The 27058-nt window shown below is 46.3% G+C and overlaps 1 protein-coding gene across 2 annotated transcripts in view; it reads left to right on the top strand.

The window, feature by feature from the left end:
- LOC142777492 (uncharacterized) overlaps window positions 1-27058 on the top strand; it is a 41571-nt gene that overhangs the window by 13319 nt on the left and 1194 nt on the right. Inside the window, exon 1 of one of the 2 annotated variants that reach the window (XR_012888136.1) lies at window positions 26584-27056. The exons of the other annotated variant lie outside the window; for it this stretch is intronic. The gene's annotated coding sequence lies outside the window, so the exon portion shown is untranslated. Of the gene's footprint in view, window positions 1-26583; window positions 27057-27058 lie in introns of those variants that run through there. 2 annotated transcript variants of the gene reach the window in all.

Raw genomic sequence — 27058 nt, 5'->3', positions numbered from 1 at the left:
CAAAACCTCCCTCTTTGTCAGAAGGTAACAGAGCTAGTGAATTTTCTTTTAAGTGTCCCACGACTTTCTTAAATGGCAGTTTTTAGGAGCGAAGCTCCTTAAGGCGTGGGCCGTGCGTCCCCTGCATGTAGCCACCTCTCGTTCAGTTCTAAGTATTACGCTAGCCACCGCCCGATCTAAAGGGTACAGCCATATCCGTCCGTCCGTCCATCCGTCCGTCCGTCCATCCATCCATCCGTCCGTCCGTCCGTCCGTCCAAAAGATGCAAGTTGTTATACACTAGACGGCGGTACGTGTAGTTGATTATGAAAGATGCGAGGTGTTATAAAATAGGAATGATGCCACATATGGCGCGTGTCATCGTTCGATATAGTGCGGCGACGTACGCTAGGGGGAGCGTTGCAATAAAATCGAGTGGGCAAAATGTACGGAGGATTCATGGTTTACCAGGTTTACCTCCGGAGCTTCGCCCACTCATCATCATTCACTTCGTGGATATGGCGGCATTTTTTGGGTCGAAGGCACGAAACGCGAAATCACATCAACGCCATCGGCAACACACCTGTCCCTTTCACCCTCGGGAGTCTGTCGAGCCACTTGCCTGACGTAGGTGAGCAGATCGTACGGCGAATTGGCTGGTTCCGTGGCGAACTTTGGTCCGCGGCACTACGCGTCGAACCGCTTCAGGGAGCATAACGCCGCCCAAAGTGTGTACAGGGTTGCTCGATGCAGTCACCTTTCTGGGGGTCAAGGCACGAAGGTGGAAGAGCATATGCTGCCACAGGTACTCCGCTTTCCGGTCAATTGAAGCAGACAGTTCTCGCCACTTCATTTTCGCCTTGATGATGTCTTCGGCAGTCTGGAGTTTGAGGCGTAAAGCATACCTGTAGAAGCGAGCCTGGCGCAACCACTCGGCGCGAAGAATCTTACACATTCTCGTTCCGTGACCGGCAGACGGTGTGAAACCTGCTAGGAGCGCTTTAACATCGGGTGGAAGGAGCTTGACTCGAATGCAGTACGCAAAAGAACGCGCATGACACACGGCGAGCGCGAAAAGGTCACCAATAAAAGGTGCATTTGTGGAAGAAGGTAGGAGGGAGCCCGATGTACAAGAAATGAAGTCCACGAGTGTTGAAGATTTGGCGAGTTGGTTCATCGTACTTGAACTAGTATAGCGCATTACGGGGAAGAAGAAACGGCCGAGTAGACCGACACAAGAGGACAGAGCGCTAACTTCCAACTGAGCTTTATTGTCAAACAGCACCAAATATGTAGACCGGCGCAAGCATACAAAATCACCCTAACGCAACGACAAGATTACACACAACATCGCACCGTCACATATCACAGAATCAAAGGCGGTTATCCTGATTAAGGAAGGTTATTTCATGTTCAGATAAAACCAAAGAAGGGGCGCTAATACACGTGCTGCCAGCTCTTGCTATACAATGCGCTTCTATAATTTCCCGAGTTAATTGTGACGGGTGCTTTTTAACCACTTCACATTGATCAAACATGGGGGAACATCCACAATCGCGGCAGTGAATTCCAACGTGGCCCTGGATTGCTTTGTGAACATAACTCGTTCAAGTACGATGAACCAACTCACCCAATCTTCAACACTCGAAGAATTTCTAGCTATGCCACTGCTTACTAACTCCCTCCCAATCTTGCACTGAAAACGTGGCGATGAAAGTGTCAAGTTTGGGAAATACCCTTTTAGGCTAGCTTGACTTGAGACGCGTTCGCGCACAAATTTTCGCTGAGTGTGAATTGGGAAATTCCCAGTCTTGAGCGTTCAAACTGTTGACAAGTTATGCACTTCACCGCTTACTATGTACTTCTGCGTCGTTTCTGCGCTAGGCGCTCGTTTCTTGTAATCCGCTGGAAAAATTGTCGGTACATAAGAAGGGTGACGGCTTGAGTCACTTCTGCAGATTCCCACAAAAAATCTGCTACCAATTATATTCGAGTCTTCATAACCACACACATCAATCGGCGCTGCGTAGATATAAAAATATATAGGACATAGCAAATACCACATGTGTGCACAGATATAACAAGCACGTTCCTAACAATATCGAATAATAGTAGCAGCATAGACGTATAGCTTCGTAATTTTAAACAGTACTCGAAAGACGCGAGGTAAACATGTATACAGATTTTCGCTTTTAATGTGCACACGTGTATCTTTACAGAATCTTTATAGAATCTTTATAGTGGTGACGCAGGAATTATCTCTCGTTAGAAAGTATGATTCGTGTACCTGCTTATTTCTCCTTTTTTTTTCGGGCGCACTGCTGTTTTTTTCGTACCATATGTTTGGGAATCGGTCAAATTTGACTAGAGTCGACCCCTTCGTGTTTGCATGGCCCTCAGGTCACGACGGGGTGACATCGAGAAAAGGGGGGTTCAGGCACAGCGCGCGCTTCTCCAACGCGTGCAAACCAAAGGAATCGGAAGAGTTGCAACACCCGTCTAGAGGCTCACGGCTTCCTAGAACAAAGCGAGCGCACGCCTCCAGACGGGCCGTGGTAACACACTGTAGTTGCACGGTTTTTTGCGCAGGGGAATGGCAACTGTTGGCGTCCGCAGGAATACGTGAATACGCAGCCATACACAGAGTGCGTACACATCAAAAAAAAAAAAAAAAAAGCGGGGGGCGGGGGGGGGGGGGAGTACAGCACGCACAGTTGGAGAGAAACAGGGCGAAAAGCGATCAGCTGCTGTTACTGTTGCACTGATGACACAACAACGTCATCTTTACGTCATGTCTACGTAATTGGTGCGAGAGATTGGCGGCCTTCGCAGAGGTCGTAACTGTACAGGGCTCTTAGCGCCAGCGTCAGCGGAGCGTTTGAATACCGCGTATCTATCTATAAAAGTTATGGGGAAAAATCCCCGCCTAAGCACTTTGTACAAGTGGTTAACCAGCGAATGCTGAAACGCGTCGCCTCGGTGCTTAGCAGTGGGTTCCACTGAACGTGACAATGAAGCCTTTACCAATTTATTGGTTGCACATTGGTGCCTAATAATAAGGTTAGACGCGCGTTTAGCTGGGGTTTACTACACAGTGTTTATTTCACAAGCAACACGCTTTGCGTCGCATGATCACGGTCGTGGAGGAGTGTAACGAGCAGTTAAATGCGGTAATTGCAGTGGTTGTTCTCAAACCACAGGCAATCGCAGACTTCGCTGACGAAGCCAATGTGCCACTGGAGAAACTCCCGCCGAAAGCGGCCGTTCACCCCGGCCAATGCGCTCACGCAATCATCACAGTGTCACCGCTGCGACGTTGAAAGCACTTGACATCGCGACCTACCTCGACGGCGTGGTTTGCGAGAGTCGCCAGCCACCAGCGCTTGCATTTTCGCGCAATTCAGCGTGGTTCGGAAGGCTGCTTGATCACCGGTACTCAGTTAGTGCCAGCACTCGGCCTCCCGGGCCTGTTTTTATGCCCGGACGCGAATTTGGAATTGTTGGCCGCGCATCACAAGAAAGAGGGAAAAAAAGAGTGCGAGGAGGACGCCAGCGGCAGGATCGCTCACGCGCTATTGGTTCCTCTCTGTAGGTCACGTGCACGCCTGTAGGTGACGTTCAAAGCACTGGGTTTTAGGGACCGGGAGGGCATAATAGACTTTAAGCGGTTAGACTTAACTACAAGGAGATTATCTGATTGGTGGCTAAAGTCAAGGCACGAGTGAAAATTAAACCCTTCACTGCAAAGTACGAATCCTCAAACTGACTTTTTAAAGAAAAAAAATAAATCTAGTTTTTGGTTCATTAAGTATTACGGCTTGGTGGCACTAGCCACTGCCCGATCTAAAGGGTACAGCCATATCCATCCATCCATCTATCCATCCACCCATCCACGCACCCGCGATGGAATGTGCGGAGTTTTTCTGGCTGTTCCATCGTACGGAAGCACCCACAACCTGTTGCAACACTTTCTCTACCTTTCCCTTCTGTCTTTCTGTGTCCCTCTTTCCCTCTCCGTGTAGGAGCTTAGCTGAACAGTGCTACCCGCAGAGTTGCAAAGGAGAGGCTGTTTTTTTTGTTTTCTTCAATCAACGCCTTCGCCATACGCGAACTTAATACGGGAACTTTGATTCATGCGTACTAAATTTCGAAATTACTATCTAACGTTCGGTAACGTTCATCGCGCTTCTGTCCCACACGAGGCCAGTAGCAACTACCCTTGCAGAAACGCGATTCCATCATGGCAGCCGTCCCTGGGGATGCGTTCTACCGGTGAAGGGGATAACCAGGAAATTCTTACAACATATAACGAGCTCACTAAACATTTCTACCTGTCTAGAAGGATTTTCCCTCCACCTCACAAAAATCTAACCCGGCCCCAAGCATTTACATTAAGGCTTTTGCAAACGCGGATGTACCCTACTTTGAAAATGTTACACATCATGTACCCTGACCTATACCCAAGTAATCTTTGCCCACATTGTGGGAAAATAGCTTCATTAGAACACATGCTCTGGCAGTGCACCAAATTCACTCATTTATCGCACATCACCTCTGCCAGATGGGAGGCGGCAATCCGCAGCTCGTCCTTGGCAGATCAGCTCTGGGCTGTCCACCAAGCCCGCGAGGCGGCTGAGGAGCTTGGCATCTCAGTCCCCACGTGGGAGCTGCCCGCAACACAGTGATCTGTGTTTTGGAGGACCAAATAAAAGTTTATCCAATCCAATCCAATCATGGCAGCCGCCCAGACGCTCACGTATGAATTAGACGCCAGCACATCAAACGTGAAGCGCGTTTCGGGTCAACGACGCGGTACCGAATGACATGGCAGCCACGCGCAAATTTACGTGCGAGATAGACGCCAGTTCGGCAGGCCCATCTGACGTGAAGTGCCTCCGCGTCGACCTTTGCACAGACGGCGATGCGCACGAGTGACTCGCCAGCTACAGCAAGGCAACTAATACGACGTCGATCGTCGGTAAAGAAATAAAAAATCCAAAGAGGTAAGTTTGCAAAGTTTTCATGTCTGTTTCTTGTACAAGTGGCTAATAGGATGGTTCGAAACGCATGTAGGCTTATTTACTTACAGGACAGATATGCTGCATGCTCGCTCATTGTATCGAAAGGCAGAGACGCTGTGTTTTCCATTTAAATCTACCATAGTAGTGTGCACTACTTCGCGAAAGTTGCTTTTTTTCATCAGCCGAATGATTGCGGCTGATTGTTCCGGAGAAACATACCTGTAGTCTTCAATACTGCTGCTGTTTGATAGGATAGTTCTGTGCTGAGCGGTGAAGCATTGATCTGACGAGTTTATTTCCAGCACTTTTATAAGTTGCTGCCATGTTTCATACTGCAAGGAATTCAAAGTTAATGTATGGATTATCACGAGGACTCTGGTAAACACTAGAAAGTCCCGCACGTCGTACAAGTGTCTTGTTCCTTTTGTGTTTACCTTTGTAATATGAGAGCTTTATGCCTGCAAGCCTTGCATTTGTGTTCAAGATGCTCGTTCCAAACACGGCGTGTGGTCAGCTTCAGGTTGTTGTCTTATGTGCGTAATAGCATCCATAGATGTCATATTGGTGCTTAGACACAGAGACAAGTCAGAACACTGCTACGTTTCAAACCAGCCTATTAGCCACTTGTAAAGCAAACAGACAACAGGCAAACTTTGCAAACTTACCTCTTTGTATTTCTGGTTTGTCTATCGATGATCCACATCGTATTATTTGCCTTGCTGCCGTCTGTGCTGAAGGCGTCGCGGAGGCACTTCGTTGGCAGTCGCAACCTCATCGCTCAGTGAAACCATCACATCGTATTAGTTGCCTTGCTGCCGTCTGTGCTGAAGGCGTCGCGAAGGCACTGCGTTGGCAGTCGCAACCTCATCGCTCAGTGAAACCATCACATCATATCAGTTGCCTTTCTGCCGTCTGTGCTGAAGGAGTCGCGAAGGCACTGCGTTGGCAGTCGCAACCTCATCGCTCATTGAAACCATCATCGTATCGCCATCCTATCGAAACCCACTCGCTCGCGCCCTTGCCGCATAGTAGCGATCCATTCACCGAAGGAGACGAGGGCGCTTCCGCATGATGGAACAGCCGTAAACACTTCTCTGTACAGCACGCGCGTCACCTCCAGAGGCGAACCAATAGCGCGCGAGCAATCCTGCCGCTGGCGCTGGCGACTTCCTCAGACTCTTTCTTTTCTCTCTTTCGTGCGATGCGGAGCCAGCAATTCCAAATACGCACCCGGACTGCACGATTTGCCCGGCAAACGCTCGTTGCCTTTTTCAGTGGTCTTTTAGAATTGTTCGTGGCGTACCCATGTGCAGGTTTCAGGAGAAACTGATGAGCGCGCGCTTGGCGCCACCGCTGCGACAGGATGGACACCGTCACTAAAAACACAGCCAATCGCGCGCGTGATTGGGTACGACACTACGAATGACGTAACTGATAACACAGCCAAAGAATTCGTGTGAACTTCACAGTGCGAACGAGACGGAGCACAAAAAAGAGGACACTGACAAGCACTGCGATAACACTGTCATCTTGCACAACCATAGAGATACGCACTGGAACTCTTGAAAGCGTAAATCGTCCAAGATGCCGAAAAGATTGCATATGTGAGCTGCCTGTTTGCCTTTTAGATTGTTGTGTGTGAGTGAGAATTTATTAGAAGGCAGAGAGGTCGGCCTGAGCTAGTTCGCTCTAGCCTGCTACTCTACACAGGGGATAAGGGAAAGGGGAAAAAAGAGGGATGAAGGGTGATGATGGGGACAAGAAGAGGTGGTGCGTATGTACAGTAGCCACTTAGCATAGTACCCTACAGTCTAGTTTCTAGTCCAGTGGTTTTTATAAAGTCTAGAACAGCCTTTGTAGCAGTTTTCGACACTGTTTGGTCGTTCATTGCTGACAATATGTGGCTTTCACTTAATGGTGTTCGTCCAATGCTTGCCAACGTTGCAGTTAGCATTTTTCTTTGCGCCACGTATAATGCACAGTCACAAAATATGTGAGCTATCGTTTCGCGCACTTGGCAGCGTTCACAATTTGGGCTGTCCGCACGGCCGATTAGGTGGGTGTAGTGGCGAGTGAAGGCGACGCCCAGGCGAATTCGGTGCAGTATATTAGCATGTCTTCGGCTGATTTTATCTGGAAGACGAAAAGTCATACCGGGGTCTGTTTCCCGCAGGCGCTTGTTCCGGTGATCTGGTAGCGACCAGTAAGTGGCAGCGCATTCGCGCATCAGTGATCTCAACAATGTGTTGACGTCACCTCGCGAGTAGGGTACTTTGACGTACATAGGAGCGTTGTATATTGCCGCTCTTGCTTCGCTATCGGCTGTTTCGTTGCCAACCAGGCCGCAGTGTCCAGGAATCTATTGGAGTGTAATCAAGTGACCGCTCCTGTGTGTTAGGTCAAATGCTTGGACGATTCCTAACGTTAACTCGTAAAATTGGCCTCTTCTTGAGCAAGAATGGATAGCTTGAAGCGCTGATTTTGAATCAGACAGAATCGTCCATTTACGCGGTGCTTGGTCGTTCACAAATTTTATGGCTTCTTGTATAGCAACAAGTTCTGCAGCTGTCGAAGATGACCTATGATCTAATTTGTACTGTCGGGAAATACCGAGTTGAGGGATCACGAAGGCTGCAGCTGAGGCGGATGAAGTTACGGATCCATCGGTGTAAATGTGCACAGAGTCGCTGTATCGGTCATCTAAATGTGCCAAGGTGAGTTTCTTGAGGGCAATATAAGAAACATGTGACTTATACGAAATTCCACGTATGTGAAGGCACACCAGTGGTTTAGTTAATGTCCATGAAGGCACTGCAGGGATTACGGCAGGTGCAAAGCCTGACGGGATGATGTGCCTATGGGTATTTTAGATTGTGAACTACGTAAGTTGTATGCGTTTTTTTTATTACAGGTGATTTCCGTGCATGCGCTTTTGATTTTCAAGGTGGTTGAAATTTTCTACAATAAATTTCAGTTGTTACAGCGCTTGTTTACCATCTTCTTTGTGCTCCGTCTCATTCACACTGAAATGCTTTCAACAATGCATCAGTTTCAGCTCCCCACCTTTCTGCTTTACTGCAGCCAAGGGAGACCATTCGTGACATCGCTGCTGAATGGATTTTCGTTTCTCCTGCGATTTACTGCTTTCACTCTATGCTGTAACACCGACCATTTCTTTAGTTCACAAGGTCACCGATAATGTCGTGCACTTCTCGAAACGTTATGGGACAGCAGTTAACAGTCCCTAACCAATCTGTGTTTAGAACTTATGTTTAATGATTTAGAGTACAATGTACTCTACTATGATATAGCTTTGAGCTGTCCCGGTGAAATGTATGTGTTGAGAAAAAAAAAAGTGGGTAACGATTTAGAGTACCAGGTACTCAACTATGGGAGAGCTGACAGTTGTCCCGTGGGCTTCCCTACGTGTGTTTAGAAAAATAGGTTAACGATTTAGAGCACCTGGTACTCTACTATGGGAGAGCTTAAAGCCGTCCCGTCACAAAGAAACATATGTTATACTTCAAGAGGATGCTAGACTGCCTAAGTGATCCATCCTTGTCCCCCTACCATCACCGAATGTGGCAGTACAGACCCACAGTTATGTCTTTAGGTACTTGTTGACTTCTTTAACGCCATAGTGAACAATTTCAGCTTTTTGGCATTGCTGCTCAGTCACACGCAGCCGTTTGAGTGGCAACGACGAACATTTAACTCAAAGTATCTGTAGTCAACACAGGATGCCATTTTATTTTGATAGCGAGCACCGCGCACTACTTAATGGCCGGAACGCCTGCTTGGGCTTAAAATTCTTTTTCGAGTAGCGAAAAACAATGGAATGCCGTGTTTCTCTTGTAATGTAGCTGCTAAAGGCGAATCCTTGTTCTTTGCCGCGGCGAGGACAACTTTTGTCGAAAAGCTACGATCAACGTTTTTAAATACTGTCAGTTGGAAAAGCTCGCGCCTGAGCCGGTTCAAACTCGTATCTACTCCGAGAAGCGGCGCTGCCGTAGCGTAGAGATTTAGCCACCGGCGTCCTGCGGCAGCGTTAATTTTTTTTTTTTAGTTCACTTGCTCAGACCACAGCGGCGGGAGCTTGAAGGGAAGGTTAGAGCTCGGTCATCGCAATAGTACTGAACACCTTAAATGACAATCAAGCATGCTTGATTGAATTGGCAGTTTAACATAGTAAACATGCCGACCCGTGGCATGCCGGGCTGTCGAAGTGGCTATGCCTCTGAGGAAAACACTTGCCATCGGAGGCACTTCTTTGAACCCCCAAAATTACCCTGCAGTTCTCAGGACAGGAGCAGCTGCTATTCCCCGAAAATCCTTCCCGGTGACAATCAAGACGTGCATTTCCGACTTACATTTTGAATCCGGGGACCTAACCACTTGCTGCGAGCACATTCTAAGGGGAAACGTGAAACTTTCATGTGGTATGTGTACACCTAAGGCCGGTGCATTTCCTCAAATTTACCGGATTATTCCTGCACACTTGTCTAAACCAGCAGCATTAAAGCGCAAAAAGAAACCACCGAAACTTAAAAAAAAAAACTGCGAAATTCGAGGGCCGCGTGTCCACAAGAGCTGGCTATGTGTCGAAGTTAACACGGAAAACAGCGATGTTGACGAAGCTACTGCGTCCCCTCCGATCCAGAGTTGTGTCCACAGGTAGCAACTTAGTTCCCTGCATTACAAGACCGAACAATGTTCTGATCCTGGAAGGCCGAGTTTTTGCACGAAAATGTTTTGTTTTTCGAATTCGCTCTTTCTGCTGGGCTGAAAGCTTCAAAGCGAAGCAGCCAGAGGGTTGCGTAACAATACCGAATGGCTGATTACTTGCTTGCTCCTTAAAATATCGAGCCCTGTTGCTGCCTATAAGTAATAACTCACTCCTGCACATAAATACAACGAAGTGCTGGATTTCCGTTAGCGTTCCGTGTTTGCAAGACGGTTTGAAGATAACTAATAAGGCCTATCAAAATTTACAGAATAAGCTATGTTGAGATAAAGCGAGCAATATTTCTATATTACCATTTAATAATAATAATAATAATAATAATAATAATAATAATAATAATAATAATAATAATAATAATAATAATAATAATAATAATTTTTCACTGCCATTCCATGAGTCTAGCCTTGTCTTTTTATTATTCGCATTTTGTGTTTATCTTTTTTGTCTGAGCGCATTCGCTCATTAAATTTGATTCCTTTATCGGAAGGCTATCTTTATTGTATTGTTTATTTTTATTGTTTTATTTTTGCGTGCGCCTGCACAAAGGCCTTATATTTTTGCCTTGGCACGTTAAGGTGGTAGGCCACCTTCAAAAGTATTCTTTTTTTCGTAAAATAAAATTTTAGGGTTTTGTTTTTCTCGCACGCCCAAACATTCACATATATGTTGCAATAAAAATTACCCTCTTAGCGTCATTAGTTTGCGAGTTACAGCAAGTTTTCTGTACCCTATGCTCCTATAGCAAAACCGAAACCGCATTTCCAACAGTGGTTTCTGTTTCGAAAAATCACTTTCAAAAGCAAGTGTTGTTTCATCTACGCTATTCAAAATACACTATGCATTTTATTGTGGCTGGTATATAAGATGATGTCAATAAATACAACTTTGTGTTTAAAAGTCTTCGTTAATCTCTAACAACAGCCACAAGGGGGACGCACGATGCTCGTCGGAATTTTTGTTGTTTGCCTTGGTCAGACGTCCATGTCGTCTGCTACGGCTCTCATCGGCTACCACCGCTGCAAATGGCATTTCCTCGCAATGCCTGACGCTCTCGTCTGTCCTCGCCGTCGTCGCTGTGCTCGCGGGGTGTGGGGCGGGTGATCGCAGTGCTGTGTTGTGTCAATATGCCAGTGATCCGACTGCTTTGGGTTTGTTTCCGAACTACTCAAGCAGTAAGTAAACATTGTCAGTGCTGACTGCGTGGACAGGCGGCATCTGCACACTCGTGGCAATACGACGAGTAGTAGACGGACAAGATTTACGCGTTGGAGCGAGACGTACGGCCCTGGCCACGGGGTTTCGTCACGTGGGGAGCTTATTTTTCGCCACGCGGGTTTAGCTCATGCCTAAGTTTTAACCCCACATAGTTGTAGTTTGAATCCCCATTCTAACGGCTGCAGTTAACGGTCGCACGCTGCCGTTCATGTTTTTAGCAGTTTCCAGTACTTGCTTGGAAACTCTATGCTTGCTTGTACTTGCTTGCTTGCTTGTAAACAGATCGGTACGACTTGTCTAAATCCATCATTTTGTAATGTAAATACCTACCGGCTTAGTTCAGTTTGCCAATGCAGGTGAACATTCTTCATTCTGTTTCTGAAAACACTGTTTACACTTGAGCACAGCGTGTTTAAGTCAATATATGTCAAGATAATTTATTAAAACAGTTATGGAAGAGCTATAATGAAAAAAAAAATCACACTAGCAGGTCCCATAGTTCAGAAAAACTGCCGGGAGCCTATTGTGCATATGCATGTTGCCTGTCTGAAGCCATCCACATGAAGACAGCAAGAGTGACTCACAGCGAAGACTTAATGTGGAAGCGTAGAAATGACAAAGTGAGTTAGTTGCAATGAAGAAAAAAAAGCTGAGACAAGAGGAATCCAACGACATTATTCACAGTATTTTTACTTTTTCGCTCCATTAGTACATGCTTACTTATTATAAAACACCTGATCATCTATGAAGCACGCGGTCATATAGGTAACACTGTAAAGTTAGAAATTACTAATGCTTACTTTATTTGGGTGCATTGAATTTTCCACTCACTCCTGCGGTGCCCTCAGGCCTTGGAGGTAATACAAATAAAACATCTGGCATAAACAACCATACTCTTGCATAAATTTATTGAAAACTAAAGCCACCTTTAACCGTCATTCAGTTTTTTTGCACCATCTGCTTGCGATCTATCTTTTTTTTTTATTGGTCATTGCAGTAAGCTGCTCAGTACGATCCTAGTGATACAGTTGGGAGCCACGCACATGTTGTCAAATCTGGGTTTTGTTTTGCACTGCAACTACCCCATATGTTTCTCGTTTTGCTTCAAATATTACTTATGGTCCCCTGCAAGTTAGACACATGCAGTATTTTGAAGAATGTCTGCTGCACTAAGTCCGCAAAACTGCGGCAGGCATCACGAACCAGCACTGCATTGTCAAGTAACTAGGCAGTTCATTTTAAAACAGGGCATACCCAGTGATTGAACAACTGTTTCACATTTTCGCGCCGCTCTCACTGCAGCTAAAGAAAAAAAAAAACGACTATGGCGCATCACGAACATTTGATAGTTTAAACTCGCAATTACTAACGATAATATGCATTGATCGTGTAAGCAAGACCCTCGGTAGCCTCAAAATTGCTCAAAACATGAATGCTGACGTATGGGCCGTAGCTGCAACAGCGTAATGAGCCGACCGGGTTAAAGCTTGACATGCGTTTAAGAAGCGTGACGAACATGCCACGGGATCTACGGGAAAAAGTGGGCCTTGATGCAAGCGACACTGCGCTAAACAAATACGTCTTATGTGCAGTCCGTCTACGCAATTTGCCCGAGACTGTTTACTTACGGTATCAGTAGTTCGGAAGCAACCCAAAAGCAATCTGATTCACAAAACACACCACACACATAGCTGCCCTCAGTACCGGCGAGTGCGTGGCGGCCTTGGCTGCTGGAGCGGCATCCGCAAAAAAAAAAAAAAAAAGCAAAAAGTTCAACTGAACGCGGAAATGACGTTTGTGGTTGCCGCTCCCAATGAGCGCCGTAGCAGACGACATGGGCGTCTCCCTTCTCTGTCGCGCGTTCTCCAGCATACGGTTGTCAAACACGCGACACAGACGCCGGTATTTCGGCGACCACGAAGAAGCTTGGGGACATAAACAAGGCGTACCAGGCTCCACTAGAGAATTCTGTGCTCCAAGGGAATAGGATAATGGACATTGGTATTCTTTCTTCAGTGTTTTCATCGCTGGCATGTTCCGAATGCATGAACACAACACTGAAGCTCGAGGAACGCTCTCACCAAGGGATATGCTCGGCTTGTGCGGTCGTGTGTACTGACAGTGGGTTTAAGCGGCCATTTCATACGTTGACAAAGGTCGGTCGTGCCAATGAGAACAATTTACGTCTGGTTTACGCGATGCGCCAGTTAGGAAAAGGGCACGCTGGTGCGAAAACTTTTTCCAAAGTGATGAACATGCCTGCTCCTCCACACTCCACCTACGACAAATCGTCATCTCGGCTTTCTGCAGCGGCAGGAGAAGTGGCGTCGAAGTCGATGACTGATGCTGCTGTGGAAGTTCGTCGTGTTGTGGGGAGTGCCAAGTGTGGTGTTTCAGGTGATGGCACGTGGCAGAAGCGTAGCCATTCATCTTTGAACGGTTGTGTGTCTGTGATTTCTGTTGACACGGAAGAGGTTACTGATGTTGAGACCCTTTCTAGTTCGTGTAAGTCTTGTAAAACCAAAAGCAAGTTGAAGAAAGATAGTGCTTCGTACCAGGAATGGAAGGCGAACCACACTTCCTGTCAAGCAAACCATGGAGGAAGTGCTGGCAGTATGGAGACGGTTGGTCTATACCGAATATTTGAAAGGTCGAAAGGCAAAAGAGATTTGAAGTACCTGCAGTACTACGACGATGGTGATTCCAAGAGATGTGCCGCTGTCAAAGACATGTACGGAAAGGACAGTGTGCAGAAACTGGAATGTATTGGGCATGTCCAGAAGCGTGTTGGCTGCCACCTCAGAAAACTGAAGAAGACAGTGCGTAGACTCGGTGGTAAGGGAAAGCTCACTGATGCCCTCATTGACTGCCTGCAAAACTGCTATGGCATCGCCATAAGGGCTAATGTGGGGAACCTTTCTGCAATGAAAAAGGCTACCCTTGCCAGTCTTTTTCATAGCAGCTCTACCGACAAGCAGCCGAGACATGGCCTGTGTCCACTTGGACCGAAAAGCTGGTGTGGATACCAAAGGGTCGAAGCACTCGGCCAAGGCAAATATGTACACAAAGGAGGAATTCCAAATCATGTGCTCAACAAAGTTAAAACTGTCTACAGTGATCTGTGCTCTGATGAACTTCTAATGAAGTGCCTTCATGGAAAGACTCAAAATGCTAATGAGTGTTGCAATGATCTGTTATGGCAGCGGGCACCCAAAGAGGTCTACGTAAGCTTGCCTACAGTAATGTTTGCCTTGCATGATGCTGTGGAACACTTTAATAATGGCAGTGTAAGCACCCTAGATATCCTGAGGCAAGCTGACATAGAACCAGGGTACCACACGACGAAAGCTTGCATCGCCAGAGATCACCTGCGCATGCAGAATGCTGAACGCAAGTCAGCGGATGATACAAAACAGACCAGGAAGGAAAGACGAGCAGCCATCCGAACAAAAGAAGACAATAATGATTCCGCAGAAGAGCCCAGCTATGAATCTGGTGCATTTTAGGCCTGCATGCGAAGATTGTGACCCTTTTTACAAGCTCGGAAATCTTCGTTAACGTTTTTCTGAAAATAACAATTTCCTCCAAATGTTGCGACGCAAACTTTCATAAGATATTTCTCAGCATATACTTTGAACTGAAATTTTGCACAATGATTTATAACATATATATCTGTGCAGTGAACTAGAATAAAAGAAATCTATCGAATATTTTTCAGTTTACAGCAGAACTCTCCAACATGTTCAGTCTAAATTGGCTCTTTTTCCCCGTTTTTTTGTTTTTTTAGCATTACTTCTTTGATATTCAGTGCATAATATTTATTCTAGTTCACTGCATAGCTCCAGCCATTAGTTACACAAATGTGAAAGCTTTACTGAATAAAGCCACCCATTAGTCACTTATCACAGCTGGCGTGGCTAGCACTTTTAATGCAATTCTTGACAAAGATTACCTCCCAATAAATAAATATTCAATATTTTGCACTGTATATAGCTGGGTAAGTAAATAAGACATGCTGGTTTTGGGGAAAAAGTTATTTCAATGCTGCCTGGCCTTAAAAAACTGTTGTTTTTGAGTGGCCTACCACCTTACTCGGTGGTACCTTGCGGCTGTTGCGGGCTACGACGTGGTGTGCCGAAGAGCACGCGTGACCTATAGACATGCTGGGCTGCTTTGCACAAGAGTGACCATGTTGAAAGGTGTGCCTGTTTAACCGAAGATGCATGGTTCCTCAGGGCACTTTCAGCATGTGGATTGTGAAAAATGACTCGTTTCAACTGATAAGACGTGCCTGACTAGGCACTTGTTATTGTGCCTGGTCAAGTATGATGTGGTTGGCATTGCGAAACTTCTTTAGCACCAGCCACTCTAGTTCGAAACTAAAGCACATTGCATGAAGGAGATAAAAAAATAAGAGCACCTGCCGCCACATTTCCGATTTTAAAATTTCACATACTTGCTAACACGACCAAAGGAAGGCATGACTTCCCCAAAAGGCTATGTTCTACAAGAAGTGAGTGCTCTTTTTGGGGAAGTCACACCTTCATTTGATCATGTTACGAAAGTATGTGAAATAATTTGTGGCTGGTGTGCTTTTCTTATCTGCTTTGTGCACTTTGCTTCAGTTTGGACCTGGAAAGGCTGGCACTGAAGACGTTTCGTGATGCGAAGCGTTCAGCAGCCTACATCACTTAGGCAAAGTGGAACCTGAAGCTGAGGCATGCCCGCTGTTTCATACCTAAGAAGCCTTCTGGCTCGACCCGGGGAGGCCTCACTGGGCTGGGAAATGTTCACATTGCAGAAAGTATACACTATGTACTCAACAAAGGCCCAAAATTCAGCCACGAACTTCTTTTGCTGGCTCACTAATTACTGGCATTACACCGACGAGTTGTCACAATAGTCGATGCAGCAGTTAGGAACTGTTGCTTACAAGACATTGTCTAAGCTCTAGCCAGAACAGGGGAAATACCTACTCTTCATCGGGAGGATCCTATGGTGGGTGTTGTCATTCTTCAAGTGCAACAATTTGTGTCGATTACAAGTGGATAAAAATAGTGGTTTCGTAGCAATGGATGTAGATTTGTGCAACTTCAAGGCACGGCAAGCAGTCTACATAAACTTCGTCAAGTTAAAAATCGTCAAAATAAGAGTTTTGAAAAGAAAGGCTGTGTCTCTCAGTAAGGACTTGGAACTTGCACAACTAGCAGAGTCGATTGCATACTGCAGTGAGCAAAAACAACACCCTTTCTGTATTTTTAACGGCCAAGACGCATAAGCTGGGTGTTTCATTCAAGTTGATTATGAGTGATTGAGGTATCTGGCAGAATGTGACTAGTCAGTTTTTAATGAAGGGACTAGACTCAGTTGTCATGAAAGACCCACGTTAAAGTGAGAATTTCCCATGCATCATCCACTTTCTTCAAAGAATCCGTCAATGGGTATTTGTTCTTGGTTGATGTTGAGGACCTACTTCATTCTGTCCTGCGCGGTGAATTGTTTTTCGGCATAAGAAGTTGCATAGACGAGAGTGCTGTGGTTGCCTGCCGGAATGCCGCGGGCTTGGCAGTATAAGCTTTTGCGGCCCTTCTTAAGTTTTATGTTAAAATCAACTTCATTAGCGATTCTATATTCAAAGGAGAGGCATTTTCGTAGGCTCGTATGTCGCTCCGGTGTAGTGCAATTTCTTATGTTTTACAGTAAGCGTTTTCCACCGACATTTATTTAGTCGGGGGTTTTGAAAGTTCTTACGTTTGAAGATAATTTTTTTATTATTTTAAAGCAACTAACCATCGTCACATATTAGCCCATTGTTAGCAATGTTTTAGCAGGCTTTCCCAGGCTGAAAAAGGATTGGTGTTTACACATGAGTTGCAGGCTTGTGGCTCTTTCGCAGTTTTCGGCTTAGCACATTACCTTGCAGAGTTGTAACGACTGTTGGCTTTTTTTGTCTAAGTGTGTAAAAGAATTGCTTCCATACAAGTTGATGCATTCCAAAACTGTGAAAAGGGCCATAGCTGAAAAATGCCCAGAGTATGCATGTGCAGGGTCGTGCTCACACGTTATTCAGAGGACTTTTCAAAACCGATTGGATTGGTTGTCTGTGGTTGCTTTCCTTCGCATGCTCCTTAACGCTGTAGCTGAGTTGCTCCGCCAGACTATCAAGAGAGAACACCACGGTACTGGGGTAGAGCAAGGGTGCCGAACAGCGAGACCTGAGGTTGCACCGTACATGCACCGAGCTGCACATGACCAAAAAAATGGGTGCACATAGAGATGGCATGTTGATTTTTTTTTCTTCGCCACGAAAATTGTCTCAGCTTTCTCATGTATACTAGTATACTATCTAATAGAAGCAACAAAGGTGGGTACGGCAAGAGGCACGCCAAGTCATATACAAATTTGTCGACAGGGTCGTTTATGAATTTCCACTATCCTACGGCAAAAGACGAATGTTGGCCGGGCAAGAATATGCGTGAATGAGCATACAGAGAAACATGAGCTTTCGTTAAAAGATAAAGATGGGGCACATTTGCTGACACATTGCGATTCTCATAAGTGTGAGCCGTACCTAGATAAGGTTTGGATTATTGGCAGAAGCAGGAACACAACTATTCGAGAATGTGCGGATGCATTCTGTGTAAAATCACGAGGTTCATTAGTTATCAGTGGTACTTTTTGTCTTTCTGGTAGGTAGAGCAAATTCACAGATTGTGATTAGTTGGTATGTTTTCAATGTGAACCTAGCTTACTCCACACGTGTGTGCCTATAATTTTCGATGCAGGATATGATGAATAAACTGTCGAAACTTTCAGCTCCTCTAGACCCCTTTCCTCATGATTTCGTCATGCAAAACAGCCATATCTTTGTGGCTTCTACAAAAACAGATAATGCGCTTGGCCTAGCCCATGGACACTGGCGTCTTGAGCCCCCTCAAGGTGGCGTCTTCTCGGGTTAATGCCACAGGACGGCTACGATGAGCGTGGATGGCGAAGATATCACGCAACAAGAGTATGAGAACGAAGCAGGTTGGCGTCTTGTGAACAGAAGAGGACGAGCCAACAAAGAAACCACAACGCATGAAGCCAAGGACCAAGAAACGCACTTCTCAAGCGAAAATGCGGTCAGTAATAGGTCGAGGAAGGGACAGAGAGCAAGACAAATTGTGGCTGCGAGTAGGATGCCCCGTCTGCCGAAGGAAGATTACAAGATAATTGTGCGCCCACGCGACGGCTTCAAGGTCACTATCTACGGGATCAATCGTCTAGAATGCTGCGTCGCCAACGCCCCTAAAATATCCAGGAATGAATCGGAAGAAGACACGGTATGTGCCAACTATAAACAGAACATTCTAGTAGTCAGCACACTATCAGAGGAGCGCACCGAAAAATACAGAACCATCGCTCTACTGAAGATTGGGGACAAGGAATTCGAAGCCAATGCGTACGAGTCAGCTCCAAAAGATAAATCTAAAGGGGTGATCCGAGGAGTAACGCAGGACGTGTCTCCAAGAGAGATCGTGGAAATGCTGGTAACCCCGAGAAATCCTACGGTCCTCATGACCAAGAGGATGGGAAACAACACGATCGTCATCGTCCTCTTCGATGGGCATCACGTACCAAGTTATGCGAGCTACGGAAGAGCACTGGCCAAGTGCTCACAATACTGCAAGAAAATAGACGTGTGCTACCAGTGTGGACGCCTTGGTCACAGAGCTGACGTTTGCCCGAGCCCGAATAGCAGAATATGCAGAGGGGTGCGGGGCTGAGAACCCACCACAAGACCATGAGTGCGAAGTGAAGTGCCAGCTGTGTGGCAAAGACCACCCGACGGCAGATCCCCATTGCAAAGCCAGATTCAAGGTACCGTACCTGGTGAAACGACGCCGCTGGGAATGAGCCAGACGAGAGGAAGAAGAAGCAATTTACTACGAGACGGAAGCGAAAGCACTTCACAGGCAAAGATAGGGCGACTCAGGTCAACGATCGGAACATCGGACGCAGGACGCATCTGGACCAGAAGCCTTCACCAAGCTTCAAGCACAAGACAAAAACCGCTCTACGTTTACTACCACCACATCTATGTCGAGATCCAGATCGAGGTCTAGATCGAGGTCTAGACCCAAGACCGGCAATACCGGGTCTCCCCGACAACAGGAGGGAGGAGGATCGCAAAGCCCAAAAGGACCGAGCGGCATCCGTGGCACCGCGGGACCCTTCCAGGTGAGCTGGGCTGATGTAGCTTCCGGGGTGCGCGCGGAGGCAGAGGCTGCTCTTCAATAAAGGATTAAGACGCTAGAGAACGTATTGGTGCAGGTCAGGCAGAACAATGTTGCATTTATGAATGAGATTAGAAAACTCGGGGAAGAAAATGACTCTGAAAAATGGAGGGGTTACACGCAACGAGGAAACCTCACAAATTTTAGTGGAGGAAAAAGGTGCAGCAATGGACGAAGAGGTAGCAGCCCTCACCCCCGTTAAACGTAAACCAGAGAATTCTCCAATTAAAAGCGTGGTAAAGAAACCCAAAGCAGTGGCGACGCCACAAGACAGGAGGAATTCGAAAACACTGTGGAAGCCAAAATGGAACAAATTGAAAGAAAATTGCAAACTAAGCTCGAACAACAAGAAGTTAGATTTGAGGAAAACATAGAGGCCAAAATCGAGGAGCTAGGCAAGATGATATTGCAGAAAGTGCAACAAATGATGGCTGATTTCGACGCCAAGCTAGCATATGGGGATCGCAGTCAAGTGGTGCGGGCCCGGTTAAGATGTCTTTCAAACCGTGCGCTAGGACCCCGGTGTTCACCGAGGGATCGGAGAGCCTGTAACGCCGCCATGGACAGACAAAATGGCTACACGATTTGGCAATGGAATTGTCGAGGATATAGTTGAAAACAATACATTTTGCAACAACATCTTAAAGACACCAGCACCCCGAATGTTATAATGGTGCAAGAAACGCATGGGCTGGCCAAATTGTCGGGATATAAGTCATTCGGCAGTGCTGATGGGGTGGCACGTTGGTTAAGCGAAATCACGCGGTGGTGCAACATGACACGGAAATTAAGGCAATAAATCACATTGTCCTCGAACTCATACCCACGCCGAAAACAGAGGACAGTCTTTTTGTGTTGAATATTTACAGCAGTCCTAAATGCAGAAAGCACAAATTTCGCACGCTGTTTCGAAAAACCCTCGCTATAACGTGCAACCGGGCGCTAGTGATTGGAGGAGATTTCAACGCCCCACACGGTGCATGGGGATACAGGATCGAAACCCAGAAAGGCAGGAACTTGAGGTTGGACACATAGGAGGAGGGCCTGACGCTCGTGACCAATCCATCCATTCCTACAAGAACAGGTACTAGCGTTTGCGCTGATACCACGCCAGATTTGACGTTCACCAAAAACATACTGGACACGCAGTGGATCAATACGCAACATGACTTGGGAAGCGATCATTTTATACTTGAAATAACGGTGAGGGCAGGGCCGCAGAATGCAAAAGGCAGACAACTTAAACTTGTCGATTGGGACAAGTTCCGGAACATCAGAGAGGAGCCCGACGAAATGATACAGAGTATTGAGGAATGGACCGAAAAGTTTAAACGAGACGTGGAGGCCGCTATGCAAACGGTGCCACCGGAGGCGCAGCTAGAGTATGTAGACAATAAGCTTCTCCACATGTGGGAAGCTAAGGAAGGTTTACAACGGAGGTGGAAAAACCAAAGGCACAACTGGACACTTCGTAGAAGGATAGCTAAATTGAACAGGGATATAGAGCAATAGGCCCAGTAGCTGTGCAGACAACAGTGGGAGGAAAAGTGCAATGACAACCAGATTGGAATGGCGAAAACGTGGACCATTCTTAGACATTTGTTAAACCCGCACGGAAACAAGTTGGCAGAAAGGCACAATATTAATCGATTAATACAAAGATATCAAGGTACAGAGCAGGATTTCCTGAATGAAATCAAGAAAACATACATCCCTCAAGCGCTTCTCGTTACACACCCTGATTACACAGGGCTGGCAAATGATGATTTAGACAACGAGATCGGGGAGGCAGAAGTGAGGGCCGTCTTGCAAAAACTTAATACTATACTAGATCAGCACCTGGACCAGATGGCATAACTAACAAAATGCTATGCAGTTTTGATGACGAGTCCATAACTAAGTTAACTGAATTCATTAACAAACCACGGAAGGCAGGACAGATTCCGCAACAATGAAAGACGGCAAAAATTCTATTAATACCCAAGCCAGGCAAGCGACTGCAGATTGCGGACTTGAGACTCGTATCTCTCACATCTTGCGTGGGGAATCTCATGGAGCACGTAATTCTGGAGAGGATAACTACCTATCTCGAGGACCGGGATGCGCTTCCACCCACAATGATAGGGTTCAGGAGGAACCTCTCAACACAAGACGCAATGCTACAGTTAAAACATCAGATTATAGATAATCCAGGAACGGTGACAAAGGCCATTTTAGGGTTAGACCTCAAGAAGGCCTTCGATAATGTAACCCATGCAACGGTGCTAAAAAGGGTAAACCATCTAGATCTGGGACAACGGACGTACAATTACGTGCGTAATTTCCTGACGGGGAAGGAAAGCAAAGATCATGATAGGGGGCCTAGTTTCGGAGAAAATTGAGATGGGCAGTGCAGGTACGCCGCAAGGCTCGGTATTATCACCTATGTTATTCAATCGGGCTCTAATTGGACTGCCAACCAAACTCCAAGCAATCAAAGGACTGAATCATACAATATATGCAGACGACATCACCCTATGGGTGAGAAGTGGTAGTGATGGTGAAATAGAGGAAACAGCAGTCGAAACGGTCGAGCGGTATCTGGAAGGTACTGGGCTAGCCTGCTCTGCGGAAAAATTGGAGCTGTTGATGTACAGACCTACTCGTAGAGGTCGCAAACCAGGCAACTGCCTGCAAGATCTCGCTCATAGAGAAGAAATACAGTTGAGAACAGCCAATGGAAAAATCATACTCATAGTCGACAGGATCAGGGTACTGGGTCTGCTCATCGAAGCCAAGGGCAACAATGGAGAAATCCTCAGGCGACTGGATGCAACTGTAGCCCAAATAACGAGACTCATAAAAAGGATAGCAACTAAGCACAGTAACATGAGGGAGGAAAACACGATATGGTTGATACAGGCATTCGTGATAAGCAGAATAGTATACATAGTGCCGTACTTAAAATGGCAAGTCGCGGAAAAGATCAAGCTAGACTGCCTCATTCGAAAAATATTCAAACTAGCTATAGGGCTACCGATTAGCACAAGCACCGACAGATTAGCAGAATACCATAGATGAGCGCATTGAGGTGCAGCGTACAGCGCAATATGAACGTCTAAGACACGAGCAGCAGGAAGACATATTCTAGAGCGACTAGGCATAACGTATCACACACAACACGGCATCAAGGTGGACATCCCAAAAGAGACCAGAGAAACAATGATGATACCCCCCTTGCCAAAAAACATGCACCCCGAACACAATAAGGCCAGACGAGAGACACGAGCAAAACAAGTACAAAAAAGTTTGGTAATGACAAGGACGCAGTTTTCGTAGACGCTGCTCGATACAAGCGCAGACGGGGGTTTACCGCAGCCGTAATCGATAGCAACAAACGCTGTACGACATGCGCGACGATATGTACCACAAGTACCGAGACAGCAGAAGAGGTAGCCATAGCGCTCGCAGTAGCTTAGACAAACGCAACTGTGATAGTCAGTGACTCTCAAACGGCAGTGAGAAATTTTGCCAACGGCCGCGTCTCCCCGGAGGCACTACGTATTCTACAAGGAGGGTGTCGAACAAGCCCCAGAAATACATACATTATATGGACACCTGCTCATGCCATCACGGGGGACAGCAACAACGGGGCTGTACATGACGCAGCTCGAGGGCTCACCGTCCGAGCTGCCCTCTTAAGTGCCGCCCCAGCCTCCTCCCGTGATTACGGCGCAGCAGACGAGTGGGAGTGAGAAGACAGAATGACCAGATACAATGACATTACAAAAAATTATAGATTACAGAGGGGAATATTCCCGCCCCCTCACCCAAAATTAACAAAAACACAGTCTGTCGAATGGCGGCAGTTACAAACTAGGACGTATCCGAATCTTGCACTATTACACATTATATACCCTGATATATACAAAACAGACAGGTGCAAGCATTGTGACTCCAGAGCCACTCTAGAGCATATGTTATGGGAATGTAGAAGGATTACAACTCATAACAAGTATGCGGCCTCTGCTGACAACCTTCGCGCGTGCTGGGAAGCCGCAATGCTCAGCTCCGACCTCGAAAACCAAATGTGGGCCGTACAGCGGGCCGAGGAAGCCGCCAGGATTCAAGGAATCCTGACCGTAACCTAGGCGGGGCCAATTGCCCACCCCATCTACTCGCCGAACTCAGAATAAAGTTCTTTCCTCTACAAGAACATGAATCGATTAGAATAGCAAAGAGTACTTCTAGCCTGCCCTTTGTGTATTAAAAATCCGTAGGGGCAAATTTGACATAGAAGAGGGACACAGTGTATGGGTGATGCAGACCAGAGAGACATGAGGCTATGACAAGTTACCAATATGCAGTGACAAGGAGAATGAATGCAGTGATTGTGCGGGCATTCCGAGCTAGGAAAAGGCTTGGAGTGATCAGTGGCTTCTGCCGCATAAGCCATAAAATAAGAAAACTACCGTCACCTCTGCCACCATCTGGAACGTAAGAGCACTACCAAAGGCTGCATCCATGGTTCTGCACAGGGTTACGGCACGCAGCTCCATAAAAGTAAAATGAGAACACATAAATGCTTCAATGTGGTAGTGTCAGAGAGCATACCCAAATCTGTTGCGGCCAAATTAGAAGAAAATCACTGCTTTTTTACAGAGTCATTTTAGAAAAAACTTTAAATCTGTTTGAGGATAACGTTATACATTCTATAGATATTTGCTGGTGAATGGAAATTCTTCGTTAGATTAGAAATTTCGTAAAATGCTTTCACTAGATCGAGTTTTAATAGTATTTATTAGTAAAATTCACACATTGGGGAGCAATGAAAAGTTTGTAAATGGGGGGGTGGAGGAGCGGTTCTGAAGACGAGGTTTTGACAAGTGGACTTGTTTTTTACAAGGCTCAACAAAATTTTGAGAAATTTCGTTAAATACAAGAATTATATTACTTTATCATTGTTCCTATCTCAAGAGATGAAGTCACTTGGCCCACGCCTTGAAGACATCGAAGGGCGAGAAGGTAGAGTCCGGTGGAGGGGGGAAATTGAGCTCCTTCAGAAGATGGCCACTGACACGAACATCAGCAGCAGTCTGAGGCATCGTTCTGCTACAGTGTTTCCAGAAGTTTCCCGAACTCGGTAGGCCAGTTTCTCAATCTCTGAGAATGGCGACTGCGACGCCTTCCCACGCTTCCGAACTGTCGGTGCTGTAGTGGCGACCTCGCGTGGTCGACAATAGCTGAGTAGAGAGGTTGACTCCATGAGAACTGCCACAGTGCCACCGTCTCACGCTGTACGAACCCATTCATCAAAAGGGTTGTTTTGCAAAGCTTTTGTTGTGACCCAACCACAGAGAAGTGGGCACCAATGGAGTTGAAATCATTCTAGCAGATTGGCTTACGCACAATGGCGTCTGCCCAGACGAACTGCCGGGCCAAACCACCGTATACAGGGCCATAGTGGCCGGCGACGGGAAGAAGCACGTTTAAGGGAGTCGGAAGGCTATCTGCTGCCTCCTCGCTCGGTGCAGATTCGGTAAGGATTTCCTGCCTAATCTGCAGTGCGAACATAGCTCATAAAAGATGGTTAATGGGTCCCCGTCGGCACCACCACCACTCCCCTCCCTCACAATGTGCAAAAAGCTCGTTTGCCCAAGGTGGAAAAATGAGCTCAGCCCAGAGCCAGTGAAGGCGTGTAAGTATTGGTATTACCCGAAAGGTTAAAGCATGAAAAAACTTTATGGGACGTCAGAATCCTCTCAACTCCTCTATTCGGCCTTGTAGTGCCCCCAGATTTCCAGGCTTAATTTCGTGCACTAGAGTGAGCAAGGCGATTTTAGCCATAGCAGGCATCACCTCTCCTCTGACTAAAGAGAGAGCAGTTCCCCTTCCAGACACTGTAAGGTCGAGTATATCCACGCTGTCACCGCACTTTTTTCTGTGTATGACGTACAGCCGTCTACCAAGGCGAGCAGCAACCATTTTTCGTAAAAGCTCCCAACTGTTGCCGAACAGAATGCTTTTTCATATTGATGATCGGGCACTTATAATTCAATCACACTGCTATCATGCTGTTCACTTTAGTGTTCCCTCCACAGCGAAATTATTTTAGCTATCCAGGCAGTGAAATCGACAATCTCGTTTTGCGCACTGTTGCAGCAGGTACCAAAATGAATGTGAAGAGCTGGCAGCTGTGCACTTACCAGGCTGTGAAGACCTGGAGGGATGAACCCGTGGTTTGTCAAATTCCTACAAGCATCCCAGATAAAAGAATGGCAGTTTAGCAGCCTCATTGCTGTGCGCATTCATCATTGAAACACACCCTCTACTAGGTCGCAGGAAGGTATACATATCACACGAAATGGCAGGCCATGATCCCGTTTGAAAGAAATTAAGAGAGAAAAAGTGCACAAGATGACGAGACCTTCTTACCTTGTGTCACCTCTCCTTAGCCTCCAGTGTTTTCATTGGGACAAAAGCAGAGAGAAAGCATGCCACAAATCTTTGCAACCTTGCCTGCTTGCTTGATTCTATATACCTGGCTCGTACCCACTATGGCAAGCTCCCCACCTTTCTTATATTCCTTCTCTTTCTCTCTATCTTTTAAATATCGCTCGTGCTGGTGGATTCTTGAGTGATAATTTAATGTTGAGACAAATGTCAAACCTATAATTGGGCATTCTCGATGTGCTGGCTGTTACGAAAGGCCACTAAATATGTTGAAATACAATCAGTCTATGAAACAGTTTTTGAATTCGTGTATGCGAATAGATACACTATCAACCACATCATAGTTCCAGAAAATTCCTCTTTTTGTTAAAAGAGGACATCAGGTAGTATTTCACAGCAGTGCTTTTCGTCATCTACTATAATTTGGCAAACTGCTGGGGTCACCAGAGATTTGAGGCTAATACCTGTGTCACACGGGCGCGCAAAAAGTCTTTTAAGTAAGCGGTCTTTTACGAAGTTGAAAGACTTTTAACAAAGAGGTGTTTGCGGCGCAGACACATGGCAGCAACAATCTCCTTTTAGTGTTTTCGTTCGAAGACGCTAGCGAAAGCGTGGCGCTAGCAGTTAAAAGAGAAGCAATGAAAATTAAACGATGTATCACGATGTACAAATTAACGACTTGTTGCACTGCTCGTTTCTTCAAATAAATTTAAGAATAAGAGATAAAGAAACACCAATGTGAAAGTTTTTTGCACTAGATAAGGAAGCATTCCCATAACTAGCGACGTGCCCAAGTCCGTCTGGCACCACTGTGCTTTTATTTACCGTATTTGTTTTTCGCTGCTCTCGACTGCTCTCGACACGTTATGGGCGACCGTACGGGAGAAAAAGCGAGGATCGCAAGCCTCACGGCCTGCCTTCTCGCTCTGGAAAGCGAGGCAGTCGCTGCAAAAGCCGCCAAGGAGAGGATAAAGCAGCGCAAGACCGAGCGTCACCACGTGATATTGCCGACGCGTTGTAGCTGCTTACGAGAGTAGAAAAGGAAATAACCATTAAAAGAGTTCATATTTGTTTTTACAAAGAGTTTTGGTGACAGAAAAATAAGCATTCGCTCTTTTTTTCCCACCACTCGAAAATTGCTCGCGCCCACTGGTTTCGAGGCTACTCATTCGGAGCCGTAAAAGAGACCGACGAACGCCGTTTAAGAAAAAGACCGCTTCTGAAAAGGAGTTCGCTCTGTGCCGTGTGTCTGCTGTCAGGAACTCTTTTTCGGAAAAAGACCGCTTCTTAAAAGACTTTTAAGTGCCCGTGTGACAGGGGTATAAGCTTCAATTTCGTAATTCTGTGCAGTTACTTTTGGAGCCCAACAAATCTATCTACATGCCGGT

This window comes from Rhipicephalus microplus, chromosome X, assembly GCF_043290135.1.
Source record: "Rhipicephalus microplus isolate Deutch F79 chromosome X, USDA_Rmic, whole genome shotgun sequence".
In the NCBI taxonomy this organism is placed as follows: Eukaryota; Metazoa; Arthropoda; class Arachnida; order Ixodida; family Ixodidae; genus Rhipicephalus; species Rhipicephalus microplus.
Note: the sequence above shows the minus strand (reverse complement) of the source record. Positions and strands in the feature narration are given on the sequence as shown.